This window comes from Notamacropus eugenii, chromosome 5 (genome assembly GCF_028372415.1).
Source record: "Notamacropus eugenii isolate mMacEug1 chromosome 5, mMacEug1.pri_v2, whole genome shotgun sequence".
Lineage (NCBI taxonomy): Eukaryota > Metazoa > Chordata > Mammalia > Diprotodontia > Macropodidae > Notamacropus > Notamacropus eugenii.
The window spans coordinates 343829870-343852755 of record NC_092876.1 but is presented as its reverse complement, the minus strand read 5'-3'; the positions used below and the strand labels follow the sequence as shown (position 1 = coordinate 343852755).

The 22886-nt window shown below is 41.7% G+C and overlaps 2 protein-coding genes across 27 annotated transcripts in view; one reads left to right on the top strand and one right to left on the bottom strand.

Annotated features, from left to right (window-relative positions):
* The window catches only part of LOC140506556 (tafazzin), a 60267-nt gene extending 40099 nt beyond the window's left edge, over nucleotides 1-20168 (bottom strand). For 5 of the 13 annotated variants that reach the window (XR_011967972.1, XR_011967971.1, XR_011967974.1 and 2 more), the window contains exons 1-2: nucleotides 19517-19652; nucleotides 15074-15173 (exon numbers count right to left, since the gene is read on the bottom strand). The gene's annotated coding sequence lies outside the window, so the exon portion shown is untranslated. Of the gene's footprint in view, nucleotides 1-2; nucleotides 2422-6154; nucleotides 6544-15073; nucleotides 15174-16114; nucleotides 16283-19516; nucleotides 19711-20046 lie in introns of those variants that run through there. The other 8 variants (XR_011967969.1, XM_072613859.1, XM_072613860.1 and 5 more) reach the window with 7 other exon arrangements.
* Nucleotides 19938-22886, top strand: part of GOLGB1 (golgin B1) — a 76102-nt gene continuing 73153 nt past the window's right edge. For 5 of the 14 annotated variants that reach the window (XM_072613843.1, XM_072613845.1, XM_072613837.1 and 2 more), the window contains exons 1-2: nucleotides 19956-20062; nucleotides 22302-22376. The gene's annotated coding sequence lies outside the window, so the exon portion shown is untranslated. Of the gene's footprint in view, nucleotides 20063-20139; nucleotides 20229-20652; nucleotides 20763-20805; nucleotides 21030-22301; nucleotides 22377-22886 lie in introns of those variants that run through there. The other 9 variants (XM_072613841.1, XM_072613835.1, XM_072613840.1 and 6 more) reach the window with 6 other exon arrangements.

Here is a 22886-nt window from a genome sequence, read left to right as displayed (position 1 = left end):
GGAGAAAACACTTATGGTTAGCAATAGCACCCTCTGGAGGATAGGGAACGCACCCTGGGCTTTTGGTTCTAGCACCACTGGCTTCTCTGGCCCTTGTAGTCATTGTGGCAACTGCAGTGCTAAACTGTATTTCCACCGTAAGGGGAATGGCCCCCAGATGGATGACCATGGGGATGCAACCGTACCAACACCTCAGTGAGGATGTCGAGTCTTTGTAGTCCCACTGCTCCCCTATGTGCCAAGATTCTCCCTTGGCTCTTCCATCCTATTGACAAGCAAGTGTTGCATGGAGATGCATGGCAAGAACCAAAGGAAAAGCTTTGGGAGCATAGTGCCAGCCAAGGTGATAACTGAGCGCAGTAAGCTGTTTTGTCCATTAATGCTCTACAATGGACCCGAGAGACCTCAGCATAGTATCTGTGGAGACAAGGAGCCTGCTCAGTCTAGACCTGTAGCCTTTCCTAGGCCCAGCCTCTTCCATTCCCTCCCCAGCCCCAAGGACATCAAATAAGAAGCAAGATGTCTGCTACAGCTCCACAGACAGAACAGCTCCCCTAATCTTGCCCTTTACCATCTAAGGCATGGCTTATATATGATCAAATACAGGAACACAGACTCTATACAAGACTCTAGGGAAACCAGGAGACTGGAATTGGAAAGAAAAGTTCACCACAAGGGCTGACTGTACATTCCAACTTTTGAAAAGTTCAAGAAGATGAGACAGAAGCTGCTGGACTCATCTTTAAGACTCCTCAAGCAAAGTACTGTTGAGGAGCTCCAGAATCCTCAGGAAAACAGTGAGAACAAAAACCTGATTGTCTTTAAGGAGTCTTCTCTATTTTCTATATCTCTGAGCCAGCCAGTTTCAGAAATGAACAATAACTACAGTGTAGGGTTATGTGATCTAAACTCCACCCACCACCTTCTATCACCAAACCACCTTATTTCTCATAATTCAACAGCTAACAAAATCCCATTTATTTCACAGGACATTAACTCTTGGGTTCCTAGCCCTGAGAACTGCAACCCTATGGTCCCTAGCAGAGATTACCCTCCTGATCCCATCTGTTACAGCCCATTTCCCAGGTCTATATTGCAGATAGATTCCAATAAAAAAAGGATCAGACAAAAGAGGACTAGCCAGGCATTTGAGACCTTCCATGTGCACTCCAGCACAGTTCACAATGGTCCCCAGCTTTTGCTGTGCCATCATCCTGCTGTCTCACCTTGCTGCTTGAACCTACTGACCTATCTTGCTATGGCGACATAGCACCGCAAAAGATGAAGGATGGGATGATCAACTCAGCCTTGGGTCTGATTAAGAAGAGGTATAGAATTGGTATGAACTGACAGAGGTAAATGCTATGGGAAAAATGCTCAGGTAAATGGTTCCTCTCACTTCCAGAGGCCCAATTTATCATAAAGTTAATCTGGGGATTATGGGGTCACTTCCAGGAAAGATGGAGACAGGAATGCCACCTGCAACCATTGTTCTAAAGTAGACTTGAGTTCCCCAGGATGATTAAGAAAGCCAGAGATCTTCTGATTAAAGGATAATAATAATAATAATAATTAAACTTTATATTGGACTTTGAGGTTTACAAAGCATTTATATATGTTTACATAAATGTACATATAAACTCATTTGACTGTCACACCAACCCTTTAGATAATTATTATCTCTATTTTAGACCTGAAAAATTAAGCCTGGTCAGGTCTTCCTGACTTTATCTATCCGCTATGCTGTCTCCTAAGCCCCCAGCCAAACCCACTAAGACCACTCCATACTGGATCCACAATCTTGAAGCTGAACCCAAACAATGGCAGCCTTTTATGCAGGAGTAAGTTAGTCCATTTGCTACCTTCAAATGCAAGTGGGAGAGGGGAAGAGTAGAATGTTTCACTTCTATGCTTTTGCATGCTATTTCTCTCATCTGAAATGTCATTCCCTTCCTTTCTGCCAATTCATTTTCCTTCCTTCTTTATAAACTTTATTCCAAATTTAGATATTTGAAGCATTTTCTGATTTAATGTCACATTTCCTATGAACTCTCTTATGCCTCAGTGCATACTCTGTACTATTTTATCAACATCTGTATATTTCTTTGTATTTATTCTAAAGTCTCTTTCATGTACATAAATGGTGGTAAATTCATTAAAGGCAACCAAGTCTTTTATTCTCTTTATATCTTCCATAATGCCAGAATCTCAGCAAAGTTGACTGACTTATCTCTTCCAACTTACAACTAAGAATCTGTGTAGCTAATGGTAAGTAACATTGCTTCCTGTAGCTGTAGCCCCAGAGTTGCTGTCAAGTCTCCATCACAGTTATGGGCCCCCCAGGATGATGACAGTGCTCCTTTGGACAATAACAACCCTTCTCTGGAGGCTTCCATAGTAACAGAGATGTGCTGGAAGGAGCTGAAGGACAAAATTGCAAGGAACACTCGATTGATTAGATGGGTAAGGCCAGAACATAGTGAGTAGCGAACACAGCATTTTAAAGTTGGAAGGAACCTTAAAGGTCATCTGGTCCAGCCTGTACCTGCTGAGAAATTCCCTCTATAACATCTCTGAAAAGTGGTCACCCCAGTTTTAGTTTTCAGACCTTGAGTCAAGGAGATCCTGCTGCTTTCTGAGTCAGGCTGTCTCACTTTAGAATAGCTGTAATTTAGGAAGTTATGACTTTTGTCAAACTGAAATTTGTTTCTCTTTGACTTCTGCCCATTGTTTCAAGTTATGTCCTCTGAGGTCAAGCTGAATAAGTTCAAGTCCTTTTCCATATGACAGCCTACAGTGTAATAAGGAAGAGTCCTGTATATTGTTGAAAGTGTCAGGATAGCCATTATGCTCTCTCATATGGAGGTGAGGTATGAAATGGGGATTTGGAGAATTTGAGCTAGGCCTGGGAAGAAATCACAGGATACATCTGCACAGAGGTGCCTGGTCAAGTCTGAGAGTTTAAAATGATCTAGAGCAGGTTATTTGATGAAACCTATGGACCCCTTACAGAATAACATTTTTAAATGTATAAAACATATGAAATTACAAAGGAAATCAATCATATAAAATCCAGTTATTAGAGTATCTTTAAAAACATGTTTCCAGACCCTAGGTTAAAAACTTTTGGTCTAGAGAGAAGTTGTAAGTTAAAACTGGTATCTGGAGAGAAGTCACAAGAGTCCAGGGCCCTCTGACACGGATTCCGGGCTATTTTCCTACTGTTCAGAGAAAGGTTATCTCTCTGTCCTTTATTCCGGCCATGTGGGCATGTCCCAGCTTGAAAAGGAAATTTGTTTCTGACCTGAGAAATTTGTTTCTGACCTAGAATGAGCAGAATTAGCAGGTCGTTCGAGTAGTAGTGAATTCTGTGGTCCTAAAAGCAAGGCCAGAACGATTTAACCAGTCATGGTAATGAAATCCTAACTGCAAAGGATAATGAGTTTAAAATAAGAATGACCTGGGGGATATAGAAGTGACACAAAGGGGAATAGGAAAGAATGTATTGAGTTGGGGCTAATATCAATGGCTAATTCGGAATCCTCTCATTTTTACCTAGCCTCACTTCTGTTCTCATTTGATCTGTTTCCCTGAACACCCTGCTCTAGATCATGATCAGTAGCTTCTTTCTTTGGCTGTGGCTCCCCTAAGTCCTTATCCTCTCTGTCACTTGGGTCCTTGTTTGGTTTTGATCTTTCTGAAACCCTTCTCCAAAGCGTTCTGGTTGTCAGTATTGTAACACTGCCTTCTATTCCCTCCTTCCCGCCCTTACCCCCACTGTACTCTCTCTCCTGACCCCACTCCTGACTGACTGCTGTGACATATATCTTACAGACCTTAAATCCTCACTGCCATTGCTCCAGTTTGAACGATGCCCTGGAGAGCTCCAGGTCCCCCCAGGAGTGCCATTCTCAGCCTCATTTTAATGGCTTAACTTCAAAGACAACCAGCTGGAAAAAGCAACTGGAGTTGAGGACTGTTGCTACCATTCACCAGCACACACACAGACACCAGCCTAAGGAAAACCCTGGTACCTAGTCTCTCCCAATAATTATCTTCCCCTATTCCCAGTCCTGAAAGACAGACAAGTGACCATCACTAGCCCATCCTATTGCCTCCTATCCACTGGCTTCCAGAGTCCACAGTGGGAGCCTGGAAAGGAGGAATGGTTATGCTGATAGGTCAGGTTCATCACTCTGCTGTGTGGGAAATGCCTTGTAGCCTCAGGATAATCAAGGAGCATAATGAGAAGCCCATTTTTATTCTTGTTAACTGACTACTGGGTCTCTGGTTCTTTCTGTATGCCTCTGTAGCTCTACTGATGGAAGGGAAAGAAAGGGCAATAGTATTACTTCATACCTCAAAGAAAGGGATCTGATTCCACAGAGAGTACCAGATTCCTCAGATGGCATTGGGCAAGTCAATTAACCTCTCTGGGCCTCAGTTTCCTCATCTGTAAAATGAAGGGGTTGGACTAGATAGCCTTTAGGGTACCTTCTAAATCTAGATCTATGATCTATGACCCTGACAGATGTTTTGATCTCCCAGTCTTCATGGATGGATGACAGCAGAGGGAGCTACTAGTCTTTCTGTTAATATAACTGCAAAGATTCCACCTAACTGAAAAATTCTCTCTCTCTCTCTCTCTCTCACACACACACACACACACACACACACACACACACACACACACACACACACACACACACACACACACACACATGCACTACATTGACCTTCGAGTAAGAGAGACAGATGCTTTGCATCAAGAATGACATTTCTGGTAACAGTCAATCCCTCCCAATCCTTCATCAACTTATTTTGTTCTTGCCCTAGTTGCCACTCCTCTTGTGTCTTTTACATTCTTCTCATTCCTCTCCTGGGAAGTGTCCTAGTTATAGCCTCCCTTTGTCCCTGCAGCAAGTAGGCAGCACATAAGTGGCTGTGACACTCAAAGCATGGAGACTTTTCCTCCCAACGGGGTGTCTTTTGCCTCAAAATTCTACAATCCTATACTTTCACTTTCTAAAGACATTTCTCAGCGGATCCTATCCAGTATGAATGGGCTCAAGGCTTCTGGAATAATTGCACATTTTTTGGCACTATCCACATTTCTTAGATTGTATGCCCCTCCTCTCAATCCTATACTCTTATCATGATATTGGATCCCCTGGTTCTCTGTCCCTTCAACTGTTAATGTATAGAATCTCAAGGGTCTCTCTGAAATTAGCATTGATTTTGCAATGAAAGGAAAAAGTATCCCTTGAAATTCCAACAACTCCTATTATAGCAAAAGAGATAAAATGATGAACTTTTTTTCCTCCTCAAATCTGGAAAACAGTTGCTAACTTCTGAGCACAGTTAAGCAGAGAAACAATACTACTTTGGCTTATTGCTGTTGAAAAGCCCATTTGATCGTTCACCTATCTCAAGACCAAGTATTTCCTCCAAACTAAACATTTTTCTCCTTTTGTTGTTTTCAAAATATTGTGGTGGGGCAAAACAAGGGTATGAGGGAGCTATTAACAGTCCAACTTTGTGTTTTTATTTCAGGTATATTTTCATACCAGTGAAACTATACAGAACCGCAGGAAATCATAAATGTGGACCCAACTAAAGGAAATTCTGATTATTTAGACAAAAACTGAGCTCTATCATCTATGACAAATATAGAATATACTACAAAGATATATTTAAACTTCTAAAGAAAACAAAATGACTTCTATCACGTTAGAAGCAACTGTTTCTATATTAATAGCTGAGGTGCTAATTTAGAAACAGTACTGTTGCTATGTAGTTACAGTTACTGTAGATACTGAAAAGTAATGAAATCTTAAAATAATATGCTCTAGTTCTGACTTTCTATGAATTCAGGTTAGCATTTGTTCTAATTAATACAAATTAGCAAAGTTTTACAGATTTTTAATTGCTAAATTAATCTGAATTCCTCTAAACCTGTTCCACATTATCATACCCCTACAGTTGTGACCCTTAATCTGAAATTTTAAGCCCGGAGAAATTATGAAAGAAAGGAAGTTCTTTTTTTTCTTGAACTCTTTTTAAAAATTAATTAATTTTTTGTTTTCAAAATTATAAGATTTTGAGTTCTAAATTGCCTCCCTCCCCCTCCCTCCCCCTCCCTCCCCAAGGCAGCATGCAATCTGATACAGGATATACATATACAATCACATTAAACATACTTCCACGCTAGTCATGTTGTAAAAGAATAATCAGAACAAAAGGGAAAAACCATGAGAAAGAAAAAACAAAAAATAACAAAAGAAAGAGAAGATAGTGTGTTTCAATCTGCACTCAGACTCTGTATGTAGCTCTTTCTCTGGATATGAATAGCATAGAAGGAAGTTTTGAGAAGATGAGTTTAGGTTTCGATTTAAGATGTTGGTAAGATAAAAGTTGTTGGGGGAGGGCACCCAGGGGTGGTCGGTGTGATATAATGGCAAGAAGATTCTGTTTGAGTCCTTGATGTGCCATTAATTAGTTATGACCTTGGATAAAACACAACTTCTGGGCCTTATTTTCTTGCTGTAAAATAAGAGAGTTGATTTAGATAATTACTGACTGAGTTCCATTTCACTCATGAAATTTAGATTCAATGAATTTGTAAACCTTATGCTATTGCAACTTAGACCAACCCAATGCTTCACTTCCCCACTGCCTAAATATTTTCCCTCCCTGATTGGCAAAGACATTGGGTTTTAATGTGTATTTGCATTTGGATGGGGTGGGGGGAGAGGTATTCTTGGAAGTTTTCTTATATGGATCATCTTTTCTTTAGCCTTTCTTGGAAGAGAACTTCTAGCTGTTCCTCATGTCTAGAACTTCAATGAGAACAACTCTTTCCCATCTGCCAAACAGCATTGGAATAACATGGGCTGCCTTAGCATAGACAATGGTGACAGGCTTGAGTGAGGAGCCCAGTGGAGACCAGGAGCCAGGGCCAGACCTCAGGGCTATGGCAACTGAGGTAGAACATGTGGATATTGGCCTTGAGCCAGCCCTGCCTAGAAATTGGCACAACCAGGGATCTATAATGTCAAACTCCTCAGAGGCACATTGTATAGACTATGCGGAGGGGAAAGAAGCCTTGAGCCTAGGGTACAGGAGTCATTGTGGACACTGTACTAAGCTATGTTGGGAACAAAAACAGACTGTGTTGGCGTTCATTCATACAGAGGCCAGCTATGGGGAGGATCTGTGCATTATCAAAAAACAGTTTCAGCTGCCTATGTATGTAGTCTGTCAGACTGCTGAACCCTGGACAGCTGCTAGTTGTGTTCAGCAATGTCCAGGAGCTCTTTGATGTCAATAGAAGTTTTCTGGAGACCCTTCAGGAAGAGACTGCCCAAGTGCTGTCACAGGTATGGGGTCTTAGAAGGGCTGCCCTTTTCTTCCAGCATCAATGTAAATGTAATCAGATTTTAATGTTTTCAAGGACCTTAGGGATGAGGTATTGTCCACACCTAGTGGAAGAATTATTGTGCCTAGGACTAGCTCCAACTCCTTAGTCTCTTCCCAGTCTCTTTTTGTTCAGTACATTCCATTACCTGGACTCTCAGTTCTCTTTTTATTGCTTTTCCTTTTATTGTGCACTTGTAATCACAGACATTTGGACTAAGCTTGCCAGTGCTTAGAAGGAACCAATATTAAAAATAATGAAAGATTCATTGTGATCTAAAATTCATATCCAAACTAGGGTTTTTTTTTTCCTAATTATGAGCTGCAGAAAGATATGAAGAACTTGGAAAGAATTCAGAAGAGAACATACAGGAATGATGAAAGGGTTAGGAAGTCTGATGATCAGGGAAGAAGATTATTTAACTTGGAAAAGAAACCCTAGAAGTAGTCTCCAAAAATACATTATGATAAAGAAGAGTAATAAGCTACTTTCCATCTCCAGTAGGGAAAGTACAAAAAGAACAGAACGAAGATGAAATAGTGGACAGGACACTGAACATGGAGCTAAGAAAACTGGGGTTCAAATATTAGCTGTGTGAACCAGGGCAAGTCATTGACCTTTTTGAGGGCTCAGTTTCCTCATCTATAAAATTAGGAAGTTGGACTCAAATGGCCAGTAAGGTCCATTCTTGCTCTAAATTTGTGACTTTATCATGAAATTTTGATAGATTGGTATATTGTGTATGTGTGTATGTGTATATGTATGTATGTATGTATATAATTTTACGTTGGAAACACAATTTTCAAAGTTAGAAGTGGACCTGGGACCCTTTCCTGGGGAAGGAAGAATTAGGCAGCTGTACTGTTTCCTTCTTCCCTGATAAAATCTTGGTTGGTGAGTCATTGGGGTGTCTGCCTAATGTTTACAGGGTGATGATGACCTGATAACTGTGTGCATTAGTGAGATCTTTCTGGAGTATGTCAACATGTTGCCTGCTTTCCAGACTTACTGTCTTCAGCAGGCATCCTCCAAAAGTACTCTCAGCACCCTGGAGAAGGAAAAGAAGCTACTTCGGTATGGAATTGAGCAGGAATATTGGGTAGAGAAGGTGGAGATCATATGAATTGAGGTATGCAGGCACAGGAACTATGGAGGTGTGGCACCAATGTGATATTCACATGGCCTATGGACATGAATATTGCAGTGCAATTCTGAATTGCAAAATACAAGGGACTTTCCACATAGAAGACAGAACTAAAACATTGATTCAGACACCAGGAAGCCAAATTCATGATAGCAACAAAAATCGGTACACGTTGCGTGTGTTTGTCCTTCGTTGCCCAAGAAGACTATGCCATCAGAGAAATAATGACATGACTTGCACTTGACTTTGTTTTTGAGTGAGGGCCCTCAGTGGGGCTTCCTTCTTTCTTACCCGATTTTGGGTTGCCCGTTTTCTTGTACATGATAACAACACAGAGGACAACACCAGTCCCAAGCCTTCCCCATGCTTGGGCCTTCCCACAAACAAACACTCACAAGCCCAGCTATCTGCCTCCTTTCTCTCCCTCAGTTTGACTGCTCTGACCAAATTTCCTCTCAGCTCTGCTTCACCCTTCCTGCTCTACCCCTTCCTGTTCTATGCATTCAGCAAACTCCTCCCACCACAGACTCATGTGACTCAGACTTCCATGTGACTTAGGCAGGTCACATAGGTTGATTAATGAATGGGAAAGATCTTCTCATTTAAATTACCATGAAGAAGGCTTTAAAAAGAACTACAGGTTAAAAAAACTAAACAAAACAAAACAAATGGAAGCCGTATTTACCCCATCATCATCCATCTGAATAAACCACAAATAGTTCAATAGGTCACAGGGGGCATTCTGAGGCCCAGGTGTGAATTCTAACTTATGCCCTGGTCATGATGAGAGAAGCTGATGTTCCCTGATATTTGACCTCATCCCTCTGGTAGAAATAATTATATTGAGTCCAAGTTGGACTAGTCCAACTGTACCTGAACAGGAATTCCTTCTACAGAATCCCAGAGAAGTGGTCATACAACCACTGCTCAAATACTACCAGAGATAAGGCACTTTCACTACCTCCCAAGGCATCAGTCCCTTTCCCTTTCTTACAGCTCTAATAGTTAGGATTTCCCCCCAAATCTGCTACTCAAGACAATCACTGGGACCCAGTAGAACAAGTATAGTTCTCTGATCTCTTTCCCTCCTCTATACCATCACGGGTATAATATAAACAGTGATGGAAAGAAATGAACAAGGGCAAGAATTTTATAATAGTTGGTAAATAAGAATCAAAGGGTTAAAAATTGCTGTTAACAATCAAACACTACTCACCAAAATCAATGTCTCCAGTTGCATGTAAAAAATCTTTCAGATAATTTAAAATGTTATTTACTGAATGACATTCACATTGTTTTTCTTGTTCTGGTAGCAAACTTTTTGCAGTTAGGGCTTTTCTTTTCTCTTTAAAGGTCACCTGAATGCTTGTTGTCAAATTAACATTATAAAAGTTTTCCATATAGTTATGTTTTCCTTTTGATTAAAAATTAAATTATGATTCTGAAAAAAACTTTCTCTTCTGAATTTCAGACCTACATATGAGTACACAACTAGGCACATGTGCAATCACATACCATATTGCTATCTTCCAAGACAAGGACAACTCAATATTAAGTAAACAAAAACGATTTCAGATGCCTCTACTCTAGTTTGAAAATTAAGTTGAACTTTTGGGTAAACCTCCTAATACTCATAGTCTCTTCTCAGAGGTGCTTATGATTATGGATTATTCCTATGGCTCTATCAGCAGGGATGCTTTCAAAGAAGGTTCGGCAGGATCACCTTCACATTGTGAATGATATCAGGTGCCTACCACTGCTGAGGCCAGGAGACCAAGGCATAAGTCTAGTTTGCCAGGCAAGCAAAGTGGGACAGCAATGGGTGAAGGGTCAGGAGAAGATATATGAGGAAAGTTAGATCGCATTAGATGTATTATTCTTTACTGAGTGTTCCTTTTGTATCCAACTCCACTTGGTAATTGTGGAGAATATAGAGGAACAGAGAAACAAGACTCCTTGACCCTGTGGTCTGTCATATACTTCCAAGTTTTTGCCCCACATTTTTGGGGATATATGTGACTTTGATAGTAGGGTTTCTTGAGTATAGATTCTAGCCTGGGATTTTTGGTCAATCAGTATCAGTGATGTGTTATACAAGCCATACTGTATCACAATTATTCTTCTAGTGATGCTTCTGGCCACATATCATAGGAAATTCAATCTCTGAAGAATCCAAATTGCAGGTATGTCAACAACAAACATGATGTGTTTAAATGGCATAGTCAATTAATAGTCAATTACATATGAGAAGTCATGTAGAAGATATCAAGACCATGTTATTTTATAACTAGAAAAGTCATGTACTGATCATGAGGTATATGTGAATGCAATAACAGTAACAGTATAATGGAAAAGGTTCTGTTTAAAGATATGGAGGGCCTGGGTTCAAACTCTACCTCTGCTATTTACTACTTGTGTGATCTAATTTCCTCATCTATAATATCAGGTCAGATAGCTTCTGGGGTCCCTTTCAGTTCTAAATCTAGAATTCTGTGGTGATTGCAAATCTCTCTCTTAGGTAATATGTTGGTGCACTGATAAGAAAGAATAACCTTGTCCATGTTTTCTCTTTTAATTCCCTATCCTCAGCATTTTTCTCTACACCTCACAAATTAACAACACAGCACTGAGGCAGATGAACCTGCATTCATTCCTTTTGGCACCACTGCAGCATATCAGCAAATATTCACTTAGGTTGAGCCGAATCACACAGGTCACAGCTACCTTCCATCCTGACTGTAACTGTCCATGTGAGGGCAAAGGCCACCTAGCCTCTTACCTGGAGCACATCAATAGGAAGACAAGACAGGAAAGTAGCTAGCCCTGGGCCCTGCACCCCTTCTGCCAGAATGTCTGGCACCCTCATGAGTCAGTTGCTGCTACTAATCAATGATAGCTGGCATTGAAGACACTAGGCTGGTCTTGGGAGGAGACTCATTTTGCAATGGAGGGAGGACTTCAACTGGCTCAGCCCCCTGATGGCCTCTGGACTAGCAAGGGCAATCAAACCCTGAAGTTCCAGGATCTGCTGGTGATATTAATGGCCAGGCTACATAGACCAGCTGAAAGTGGCTCAAGACATGGAGGCCCAGGTCAGGGGACAATGGGAGATGCTGCATTAGTGCTTATTCGTGATAAGAATCATGGTAAACTGAGCTTACTGAGGAGCCCAATTAGGTTGGGCCAGTGTGTGGTATCAGCTGACCCTATCTGCAAAACCTTTCAGTTACTGGAGATACAGCAGGGTACCTTTATCTTATGTGATGATGACTATGCCCGTACTCAGCTTTAGGGCTACATCACATCCGTGGTTATGCCCACCAGCTAGAGTCCTGGAATAAGTGTCACAATGCACTATCCAATAACATGATCAGTATTCCCAGCAATCCCTGATCCTAGGGATGTCCCCATTTAGGGGTAAAAGGAATTTAAAAAGTGATCTCAATTCTATTAAATCCCTAAAATGTATCTCTCTAGGAAGGAGCTAGGTATGTGATAGGGACCCTACCCTCCTTTCTGAGCTAGGGACCCTAGATCCTTCAATTGGAGTATACATATTTTCCCTATTGAGGCTAGAGGAGGGGACTCATTACTTCTGGTCAGACTTAGCTTCTCTATTCTATTAGTTTTGGTTGCCAATCTATACCCCTACCAAGTTATTGGGAACTGAAGTAAAGCTCTATTCAGCCCAGGGACTATGCAGTTGTTACAGATGATCAGGAAGCAGATTCTGTCTTTCTCCAGATCCTTAGAACCAAAGATTGATAGTGAAGATGATTTTTTTTTTATACTAGATCAAACTGTTTTGGAACCATGTTTATACATTTCTCCTCTCATCCAGTCCCAAAACAAATACAGAGTTACTGTTACTTTATTTGGTGCTTTTATTTCATGGGGATTTCTGGGTTATGACTGCAGTGAGGATCTGGCCATTTGAGCATGATAACAGGAAGGAGAAAAGGTGAAGTAGCTGGAAAAGTCAGATTCAGGAGTGCTACAGAGGAGAGGGGGGTAGGAGGAGGAAGGCACTGGCTGTGAGGGTGGATATAGACTGCCTTCTAGAGTTTCCTCGGGTTGACTCTGAACGGGGGTGGGGGGAGAGGGTCATCAATTATTGCAGTAGGGATCATTCTTGGTAAATAACTACACTATTTATTCATCTATTTATCCAAAAAAGTATATAGTGAAGGTGTACTTTCTGCAAGGCACTGGGGTCAGAGCCCTGAAGCAGAAAACTAAGATGAATGGTCTCTGCCCACAAGAAGCTAACAGCATAAGTAATTCCTTTCTGCACGTTAAGGTTCTTTTTCCTTTAGTTGACTTTTGGACTCATTCATAGATTGAGTCACTCAACAAATATTATGTAAGGTACCTTGGGAGATGCAAAGATGAATAAGACATTGTGTTTGCTTGCCTTCACAGAGTTTATAGTCTAGTGAGAGGGTTATTATAGGCATATAAATAATTATAACATATAATGTGAAACTACAATAAGGGATATAAAGCCTTCTATTACTTCTTAAGAGGAGAGATTCCTTCTGACTGAAAGTAACAAGGATGGCTTTTGAAGATGGCACTTGAGCTGGGCTTTAAAGAATTGGTTAGGCATAGCAGAAGGGTAAGGGATTCCAGCCAAAAGAGACAATGCTATGGAGTTGTGAAACCAAAAAGTATGTTTGGGAAACACATAGTCTAGTCTGGACGAGGCATGGGGTTTGTGGAAGGAAAAAGTAGGAGGTAAAGCCTAGAAAGAATAAATTGAGACAAAACTGGAGAGGGCTTTATTGGTCAGATGGAATTTGGAGTTTATTTAGTAGGTAATGGGTAGCCACTGAAGGTTTTTGAGAAAAATTATACTTTAGTAAGATTAATATAGCAGCAGTGTGTTGAATGGGTTGGAGAGGGGGAAGGTGAAGAAAGGCAGAAATTAGTTTAGTTTAAGAAAAAGCTTCCAAACAATTTGAAGCTGTCTCAAAGTGGAATATCCCTCCTCACTGGAGGTCTTCGAGCAAAGGCAAGATTATCTCTTGGCAGGGATGCTGCAGAGGGATTTTGATTCAGGTACACATTGAGCTAGATCGTTTCTGAGGTCCCTTCTAAGTGTGAGATTCTTTGCTTCTGGGGAAAGCCTGGAGATCTGGGTGACCAGTTAGAAGGCTATTGCAAATCCTCTAATTCAGGTCCCAAGAGTTCCTAGTACTTTCTGAAAGTCTTCCAGGTATGGACAGTACACACAAGTTCCCCAAAGACTTGAAACAATTAAAGGAGAGAAACCGGCCTTCTAGAATCCAGTTCTACACCCTGATATATTTATATTCCTAGTTGCTGGCCTGAGTTTCTTGCTACTATTAGTCAGGTTGCTGGACTAGGGCTATTAGTTTAGGGAGATCAGAAGGGAGTCCATTTTCTCTGAGGAGCTATTATGAATAATATAGACTATAGACTGAAAATGTGAAACTCCAAATGAAAAAATTCAGAATTTTTTTTTTTGTTTTCTCCTGAATTTCTCCCCTCTCCCTTCCTTTTTCCACCTCCTTCTACACTCCTTCTCCAGCTTCTTTGTCTAGGGCAGCAGATTTAGTTTGTAGAGTAAAAGCAGAGGTGGAGGCACTAGGAGAATCAGGGTTAAGCAGAGAAATTAATTGATACCATATGAAATAGTTGCAGGGGAGAGAAGAATGGAGGAGAAAAGAAGAGAAAAGAACCAGAATGGGAGTGACAGAAAAGATAAAAAATTGAAAGAAAAGAAATAAGGGAGAAAAGGGATGAAAAAAGCCCACTGTATATTTGTTTTTAAAACTATACTATTGTTTTCTGTTCATGTTTTAACATTTTTAGGGGGGAAATTCAAGGGCAGTTTGTGCATAATTTATTTGATTTTACTCTAAAGTAATGTTTACACTAAACCAGTTTCAAAGGTCAATAGGGTGGAGTTAGTTAAAATGACACAGAAGCTAACTTCCAGAGTCTTGATCTGGAAAAGAGGCAATCGTGAGGTTTTTATATGTAGACCTAGAGAGGACAAAGTCTCCTGCTTGGAACTTTGTGAAAATGGGGGCACAAATTCTTGCTTTTGCTGGTGAAAAGGAAGTGTTTTGTAGAGCAAATTTCAAGGCGCAGAAAACAAATTACTACTATGGAAACACTCTACTGAGCTCACTGAAAACTGCTTAAGAAGTCAAATTTTTACCTTCTTTCTCAAGAGCCACAGTTGAGTAAGCTTACTAGGCCTGCTAAAAATCATATATAAGTTTTAACGCTTTTTGCTAGTCAAAGCTTTATGGGTAAGAGAAAATGAACGATTCTTCTTAACACAAAATAAAGAAAACCAAGAGTTAACTGAGCAATGATTTTAAAAGATAACTTTAGAATGAAAAGGGTGCCATATGGTACAAGACTTATCTTTTTAAATGATGCTCTATATTTTATTTTAAAAGGCACACATGTACTAGCAAGTAACTATGCTGGTCATTTTAATAAAGTTATATTTTTATCAAATAAACGTAACTGACCTTATCATTTGTTAATCCATGCTCTCTTGGTTATCCACACCTGGGGAAAGGTTATCCTTGTGGTCCATTAATCCAGCAGGTGGCGTGCCCCAACAACAGACTGGAACCAGATTAAAATGTAATTGGGAAATACTTAACAAAACAAAAAATGCAATAAAATGTATAACACTACATTTAAAACTAAGTCATTATGTAGCCTTTAGAGATCCTTAGGTTTGCATCAGTGGCCCTGTTTTTATTTTAGTTTGATACCATTGGATTAAACTATAACCAAGGCACTATCTGGTATAGACCCAGTGTGTAGTAAGACACAGTGAGTTTTCCTATAAGCCATGATTCCTTAAGGGCATAGATTCTGAGCTGAATGAAACCTTAAGAGCCAACCCTCTCATTTTATAGGTGAGGATACTGAGGCCCAGAGATGCTAAATGACTTGCTCAAGGTCATACAGGTAGTATCAGTAGTACTGAACCTGGATACTCTGCCTCCACATTTGGTTTTCTTTCCATTGTACCACATACAAATGTAAAAATGAATGATAGGAAACCTCACAAGGGAAAGAAAATAGTCAAGTGAAAGAAACTGTAACCAAGTTATTATCTATAGTTTCTTCCCATTATAGTTATTATAAAATGAACATATAAAAAATGAGGAATGTTCAAGTATTCTCATGTGATCAGGAGATGACCCCGCTGTATGTAAGTTGGATTTTAGTGTGTGTAAGGTAGATTTATTATTCTCTCTTAGAGTTTAGTTTTCCAGGATCCATCGACATAACAATCTCTGGTTCCTAGGCTTATGACTTGTGAACATCTCCACCAAGTTTGTGCAGTGTTATATAATGATAAATTATATAAACATCTGTGCTTAAGATTGTAAATACCCATTGCGACTGCACATTGAGATATAATGGTGAGATAATGTAAACTTGTAAGGCTGTTGTTGGCAAATTGCATTTTTTTGTCTGTTATCCTATAAATCAAGTGGGCACTGATCCATGGGGATTTGTGATTTGGGTAATGCACAGAGGAATGCACATACCTGTGTCAACCGGCCCCTGTTGAGGCTTGGGGGATTTAGGGAAGTGCACAAGCTGGAATGCTGTCCCTGTCTCTACTGACTCATAATAGGGGTAGCTGTTCCTCCTTCTCACCCTCCCCTGTGAGAAGGGTGATTAGGAGTTGGTGGTCCCATTATCAGCAAACTCCCCTTAAGAAGAGTAGAATAAAGGAAATAGCTTATTTAACCCCTTACTATGACTCTGATCCTGTATTTGTCTGCCCATCTGTGCTAGTGTTTCCACCTGTCTTACACTGGTGTAGTTGGTGTTACTTGTGTGTTACCCTGTGAGACACTGCTAAGGTTGCTTTTTCCCCCAACCTTGTAGCCCACAGCCACAGGAACCCATAGCCATGGTGTATCACATGAGTGCCATGTTTTCAGTTTCAAGCTCATCAAAACATATCTAAGTTATTTTCTTTTGCAAAAATAAGGGAAATAACAAGTCCTGAGGTCAGTAGTTCAAATAATAAGGGAAGGTCTAGGGGAAGGTGCCTATTTTACCAAAATCAGTGGTTAAATCACCAAAGAGAGCTTAATACAACACTTCAGAAAATTCTGAACTCTTAAGTAGGATGTGTACTACACATGAAAATCAAATGAGCAATTAGATAAATTGCATTTTTTTCTTATTCTCCTGTAGAAAAAATCCAAATTTTTGATATCTGAGTTTTTTTTTTTCTCAAAGATGAATGCTGTTTTATCTTCTTGGGGTTCTTGAATGTTTTAAAAATAAAGTTTTTTTACATGTTTTTTTCCAGTGTTAAATTTCTTGCCCCAGAAGATGATTGATGCATGAATGTATGCTTTCCCTCTACTGCCACAATCTTCTTATCCTCCTTACACCTTTTCACACCCATTCTGTTTTCCACCTTTACTCCAATTTTCTCTGCCTTCTTGGTTACACAAGACTCCCTGTCTAGTCTAGTCTCCAGGAATCTATTTGATTGCTACCTACCCTTGACAATACTCATTAACTAATGAATTTTCTGCTTTTCCCACTGTTGTTATTCAGATCTTCTAACTCTGCACAATTCCTGTCCTGTGCGGTTTTCTTGCCCAAGTCAAATCAATCAACAATTAATTATTAAGTAGGTCTAGGAATCTCTTATGCCGCAGAGAAGATGCCAACCTGCCTTGGTTTTCTCATCTGGGCATTCCCTATAAAATCACAGATTTCATCCCACTACTATGCTGTGTTGGGGATAGAAAAAGAAAAAAAAACCACAATTCTTGCCCTCAAGAGCCTTACGTTGTAGTGGGGATAGAGGATGCAGCATATACAAAGTTAACAACAGTAGATAGAAGATATATACAAAATGACATCAGTGGTGGTTTATAAAATGGGACTAACAAACAAGAAATCAAGAGAGGCCTCATTCAGGATCTAGCAGCTGAGCAGTCATGAAAGAAGCTAGGAATTCCAAGAAGTAGGGGCATGGGAGACAGCTTGTGAAAAGGCATGGAGATAGGAGATGATGTATCATAGGAAACATCAAACAGTCTAATTAAGTTGGAATACAAAGTGAACAGTAATGCATTATCAATCATCCTGGAAAAAAAGAGTCTGGAGTCAGACAATGAATGGCTGGCTATAAATGCCAAACACAGGAATTTGTATTTTGTTCTAGTGGCAGGAAGGAATAAGATGGTCAGGCTTATCCATTTGGCAGTTTTATGGAAACAGGGGAATAGTGGGGTTAAGAGAAAAAAATGACTTTTGTTTTGGACATGTTGAATTTGAAATTCCCACAAGACATCTGGGAAGAAATGTCTAATAGACAGTTGAGATGGGACTGAAGCTGAGGAAAGAGATGAAAGTTATGTGGAGTTGAGAATCATCCACCTAAATACGATAATTGAGACCATTGGAGAGAATAAGATCATTAGTAGAGAGGGCTCAATATAGATCCTGGGGGTACACCTACACAGAGTTGGGATTCAGGAATCATGTTCCTGCAAAGGAACTAAAAAGGATCAAGTAGTGGTTTCCTTGTTCATTCCCAAAGAATATTAGTCACTATTAAGACAAATCACTTAACCTGTGAACCTCAGTTTTTCTCCTTCACAGGGCTACAGTTTTTAACAAACCTATGGATGGATCATCCACCATTCCTCATTCTCCAACCCCATAGCCAGTCAATTGCCAAGTCCTGTTATTGCCACCTTCACAACACTTTCCCCTCCTCCACCACCTTGGGGAGGCCCTGATCATTTCATGACTCAGATGTAGCCCTCTGCTTGGTGTCCTTGCCTTAATCTCTTCCTACTTTTCCTAAAAGCTAACACAGGGATTTTCCAATGTGCCAGTCTGTCCTCACTTCCCCCATTGAACAAACTTTGGCAGTTCTCTGTTCACTCCAGGATCACATACAATATCTTCTACTTGGCTTTTAAAGTCCTCCATAACCTGGCCCTTTCCTGCCTTGCCAGTTTTCTTATGCCTTGCTGTACTATGACCCAGGGGCACCGGCCTGCTTTTGGTTCCTCCCACAAGAAGCTCCATGTTTAGATTTTCATGCATTTTTCACTGGCTCTCCCCCATGACTGGAATGCTTCCCCCCTGATCTCCAGCCCTGGCTGTCTCCCTTAGTGCTAGTGCCTTTCCTCTGAAATTACTTCCAATTTATTCTGTATATATTTTGCTTCTACATAGTTGTTTGCCATAGACTCCAGACTATTTTTCTAGCATGACTGATTACATATTACCCCTCACACATTTTGTATTTCATCTTAACCCCCTGAGGGCAGGGACCCCAGCGCTTAGCAGAGTCTGGCCCATAGTGAGCGCTTGATACACGTTCATTGATTCATTGTGGTGAGAATCAATAAAGGTTAAGGCTTTGCCAATTTTAGAGCCATAGGTAGATATTAGAGAAGCCAACCCTCTCATTCTATGGCCGAACACTCAGAAGGGGGTGGTCAGCAGCGTCAAACACTAGGGGATTTAGCAGCAAAGGGATAATTAACTGGTGACCAGTCTGGTGTAAGGGGTGGGATAAAAAACAGACTGCCGAAGGGGAAGGCGCATGGGTCCGCATTACAGCCTTTGGTCTCGGTTCTGCCACTTCGGGGCACCTGGCTCATTCATAAAACGAGTTAGCCTAGAGGACGACGTCTGCACGCGGCGCTTCGCGATGACACCGCGTAGTTAACTACGGATCGGAAAGCCACAGAGGCAGAGATGGGGTGATCCGCCCTAAGGATCGAGGACAAAACCAGGGACTCCAGGGGCGCGTGCCAAAGACCGGGTCAGGAATTCCGGGGGCCCAGCGCGTTCACTTTCTCTACGAGGGCAGTTCCGGCAATGGCGTTGCTCAGCAGGACACGAGAGTGCCCTGTCTCCTTGGAAACCAAACATTAGACAAAACCGGGAGCTCCTACTCTGGCCATCTCCCACAAATCACAGGCCTGAGACGCTTTAAGAAGACGCTGGGGAGCCTCCGGGTGTAGCCTCGACGCGCTCGGCACAGCCACCCAAAAGACCAACCCCTCTACTTCTTTTGGGTCTGTTTTCGTCCCTCACTTCCGTTTCCGGGTCTTGTTTCTCCTGGGACACCCCTCCCCCAACCCCACTCCCCGCCTCCACCAGACCCCGCCCATTTCCACTAGGCAAGATTTATTGGCTGTTGTTTTCAGGAAGCCCAGCTACCCGTTAGTGATTGGTCCGATCCTTTGTTGTTGGGCGTTACACAATGAAAGAAAGGCAGGATGGGGGGAGTGCCGGGTCTCCTTGGTAACGCCCAGAGGGCCGGTTGTTCTGATTGGTCCATTCCCCCCTTATCTGTTTTGCCTACATCCCAATTGGTGAATATTTTCTCAGGGAGGAGGAGGAAGGCGGTGCCTCTGGCCGGGTTCCGGGACTGACGTGGCTAGTTGCGGGAGTCGCGGATAGAGGGGGCTGTAGGCTTTACCTGCGGCCGCTTCCAGGTGAGTACGCCGGGCTTTCCCGGAGCGAGCGGCCTTTAACGGTGGCTGCTGCGTTCTCTGTCCCGCGCCCCTTCCTTGAGAGCCATGGTCGCGGGGGAGGGAGAAGGGAGGTCCGAGCGATTCCGACAACCGCCCCCGGCTTCAGGCGCACGACTGAGTTCGGGCGGTGCGTGGGACCCCGCCCCCTTCGGCTCCCGCTTCTCTTCCCTTGGGGCTGCTTGGCTGGATCCCCGCCCCCCGCGCTTGCGCTAGTTCACCTCGGGTGGGGGGTTGAGGGGGGGTAGGCCATGCGGCTCCCCTCCCCCACTGCCCCAGGTCTGGCCCCGAGAGCGCCGGCTTCTCTCTCTCGCCTCCACCTCCCATTCCGTGTGTCCGTCTTCCTGGACCTCGGGACGTCTGGTCCCGCGCTGGGAGAGGGAAAGGCCTCTTCTCCCTCCCCCCACAAACCACTGGGGGTGTCGGCATAAAAACTGAAAAATAAGACGAACGTCTCGGCCATTTAGTGCGACTCTCGGGTCGGGGCGGCCTAGACTTGCCTCTCGAGGTCCTGGCCAGTGAGGAGGGATCCCCAGGACTGTTAGAGCTGGACCCCGCCCCCGCCCCCTGCAGAGAAAGAGCTGAAAGTGATTCTGGTCCCTAGTGCGGGCCTAAGTGGGCAGAGCAGGAGTAAATCTGCTCGGGCATTTTCATTCTGAGAAAGGTATGAATCAGCTGCAAGAAGAACCTGAAAGACCGTTGACTTTTCTCCTGTCCCCCTTCCCCCCAAAAAGGGGGGAGCTTGCTCTGTTTGCCTGCCACTGAGCATTACGTCAGAATCTCAGCCTTCATTGTGACGCTGGCTGCCTTAAGTCCGGGAGATGGCACCACAAACGCAGAGGCGGAGCGTTAAGACACAGTGGCAGGTGTACACTGGCCCTTCAGTAAAGGGGCATTAATAATAAGTGGCTATTAACCTCTCCTCATTCCGGTACTTTCTTTCATTTCTCATTTATCCTGTATGTGTTTTGTTTGCATGCTGACTTCTCCCTTGATTGTAAGCTCCTTGAAGACAAACTTTCTTTTGCCTCTCTTGGTTTTCCTAGCATTTAGCACAGTGCCTGGCACTTAGTAGGCACTTAAATGTTTATGGGGTGAATGAATGAATTATGGCACTGTCTGTCTAAGGCAAGGTTACTCGAAAAACAAATGCAAAGGTAGAGGGGTAAAAGCACCTAAGCAAATCTGTTGCGTCCTTCCCTAACTCCTCTTAATGCCAGTTCTTTCCCTCTCTTAATCATCTCCTGTTTATCCTGTATGTAGCTTACTTTGTACATATTTGTCTGTATGTTGTCTTTGCCATTAGATTGTGTTTCTTGAGGTCACGGACTTTCTTATGGTCCTTTTTTGTGTTCTTGGTACATTGTTGATGCTAAATAACATTTATGGAATGAATGTATCTGTTACTGTTGAACAGTTATGCCAGTGTTAATGGATAGCTTAAGGTATTTTAGGAGTATCTTAGCCTGCCCAGGCAGGACCTTGCAGGCTTCTTCATGCATCGCCTTTGGATAGAGTTTCTTTTTTCATATACTTTGTTCTATTTGAACCTCACAACAACCTGTGAGATAGGCATATCAAGTATGTCCATTTTGTAGATGAGGAAATTGAAATCCAAGAGATTGTGTGACTTGTTGAAAGATGCTGCAAATGTGGATGCTGGGGCTAGATTTCTACCTGTGATTTCTGAATCCAATATGTGAGGCCTCTTTAAAAGGAAAGGAGGCTTGAGCAGAGTTTAGAAGGAGGGAAATAACATGGTTGAAAAGAGGGTGTAATGTTTAGAAGATGGAGTTGGTAAATCAGTTGGGGAATGAAAAATGGGGAGTCTGACTTCCTTGTTAATATTTGTTTTCTGTCATGTCTTTGTATTCCCTAGCACCTAGAGCAGTGCTTTGTTTATAGTGGGCATTTAAATAAATTATTGTTTAATTGGTTGCGGTGGAGTACATATGATAACATAGATTATAAAGGAAAGCAGAGGAAGTTGGCAATTGATCAATAAAGCTTTAAAAAAATCAATGATTTTTTAAAAAATTGCTTATTATAAGCTTTAAAAATGTCAACAAGAAGAAATGGTTCAATAAACTTAAAAACATGAGGTAAAATTTAACCCAGATCCATAGCCCTTTAACAGGACAAGACCAAACCAATTAACAAACAACAAGTACATAAAATGCTTTTGTTTCCTTTTTGCTTCCAGGCCTATCTAAAGTTCAATGAAGAACTTTAATTTGGTTGTGAAAGTACCTGGCAGCCATTATAACTTTCTAAACAGGTGAGTGATAGGAGCTCCAAAACAAGCTTATGGAAGATTACAGCTCTTTGTAATAAGACTTTGGGGTATAAATGGGATGGAGGTTATTAATTAGAGTAAGGTATGAAGCAGGTAGGCTGAGGAGAAGTCACTCAATCCTTCTGGGCCTCAGATTCCTAATCTGAAATGAGGGTATTATACTAAATATGACTTCCTTAGAAGTCCTGTACAGTTTTTTTTCATTTATTTATTTTTAGTTTTCAACATTCATTTTCACAAGATTTTGAGTTCCAAATTTTCTCCCCATCTCTCCCCTCCCCCCACCCCAAGACATCATGCATTCTGATTACCCCTTCCCCCAATCTGCCCTCCTTTCTATCACACCCCTCCCTTCCCTTATCCCCATCTCCTCCATTTTCTTGTAGGGCAAGATAGATTTCTATACCCATTACCTGTATTTCTTATTTTCCAGTTGCATGTAGAAACAATTTTTAACATTTGTTTTTAAAACTTTGAATTCCAACTTCTCTC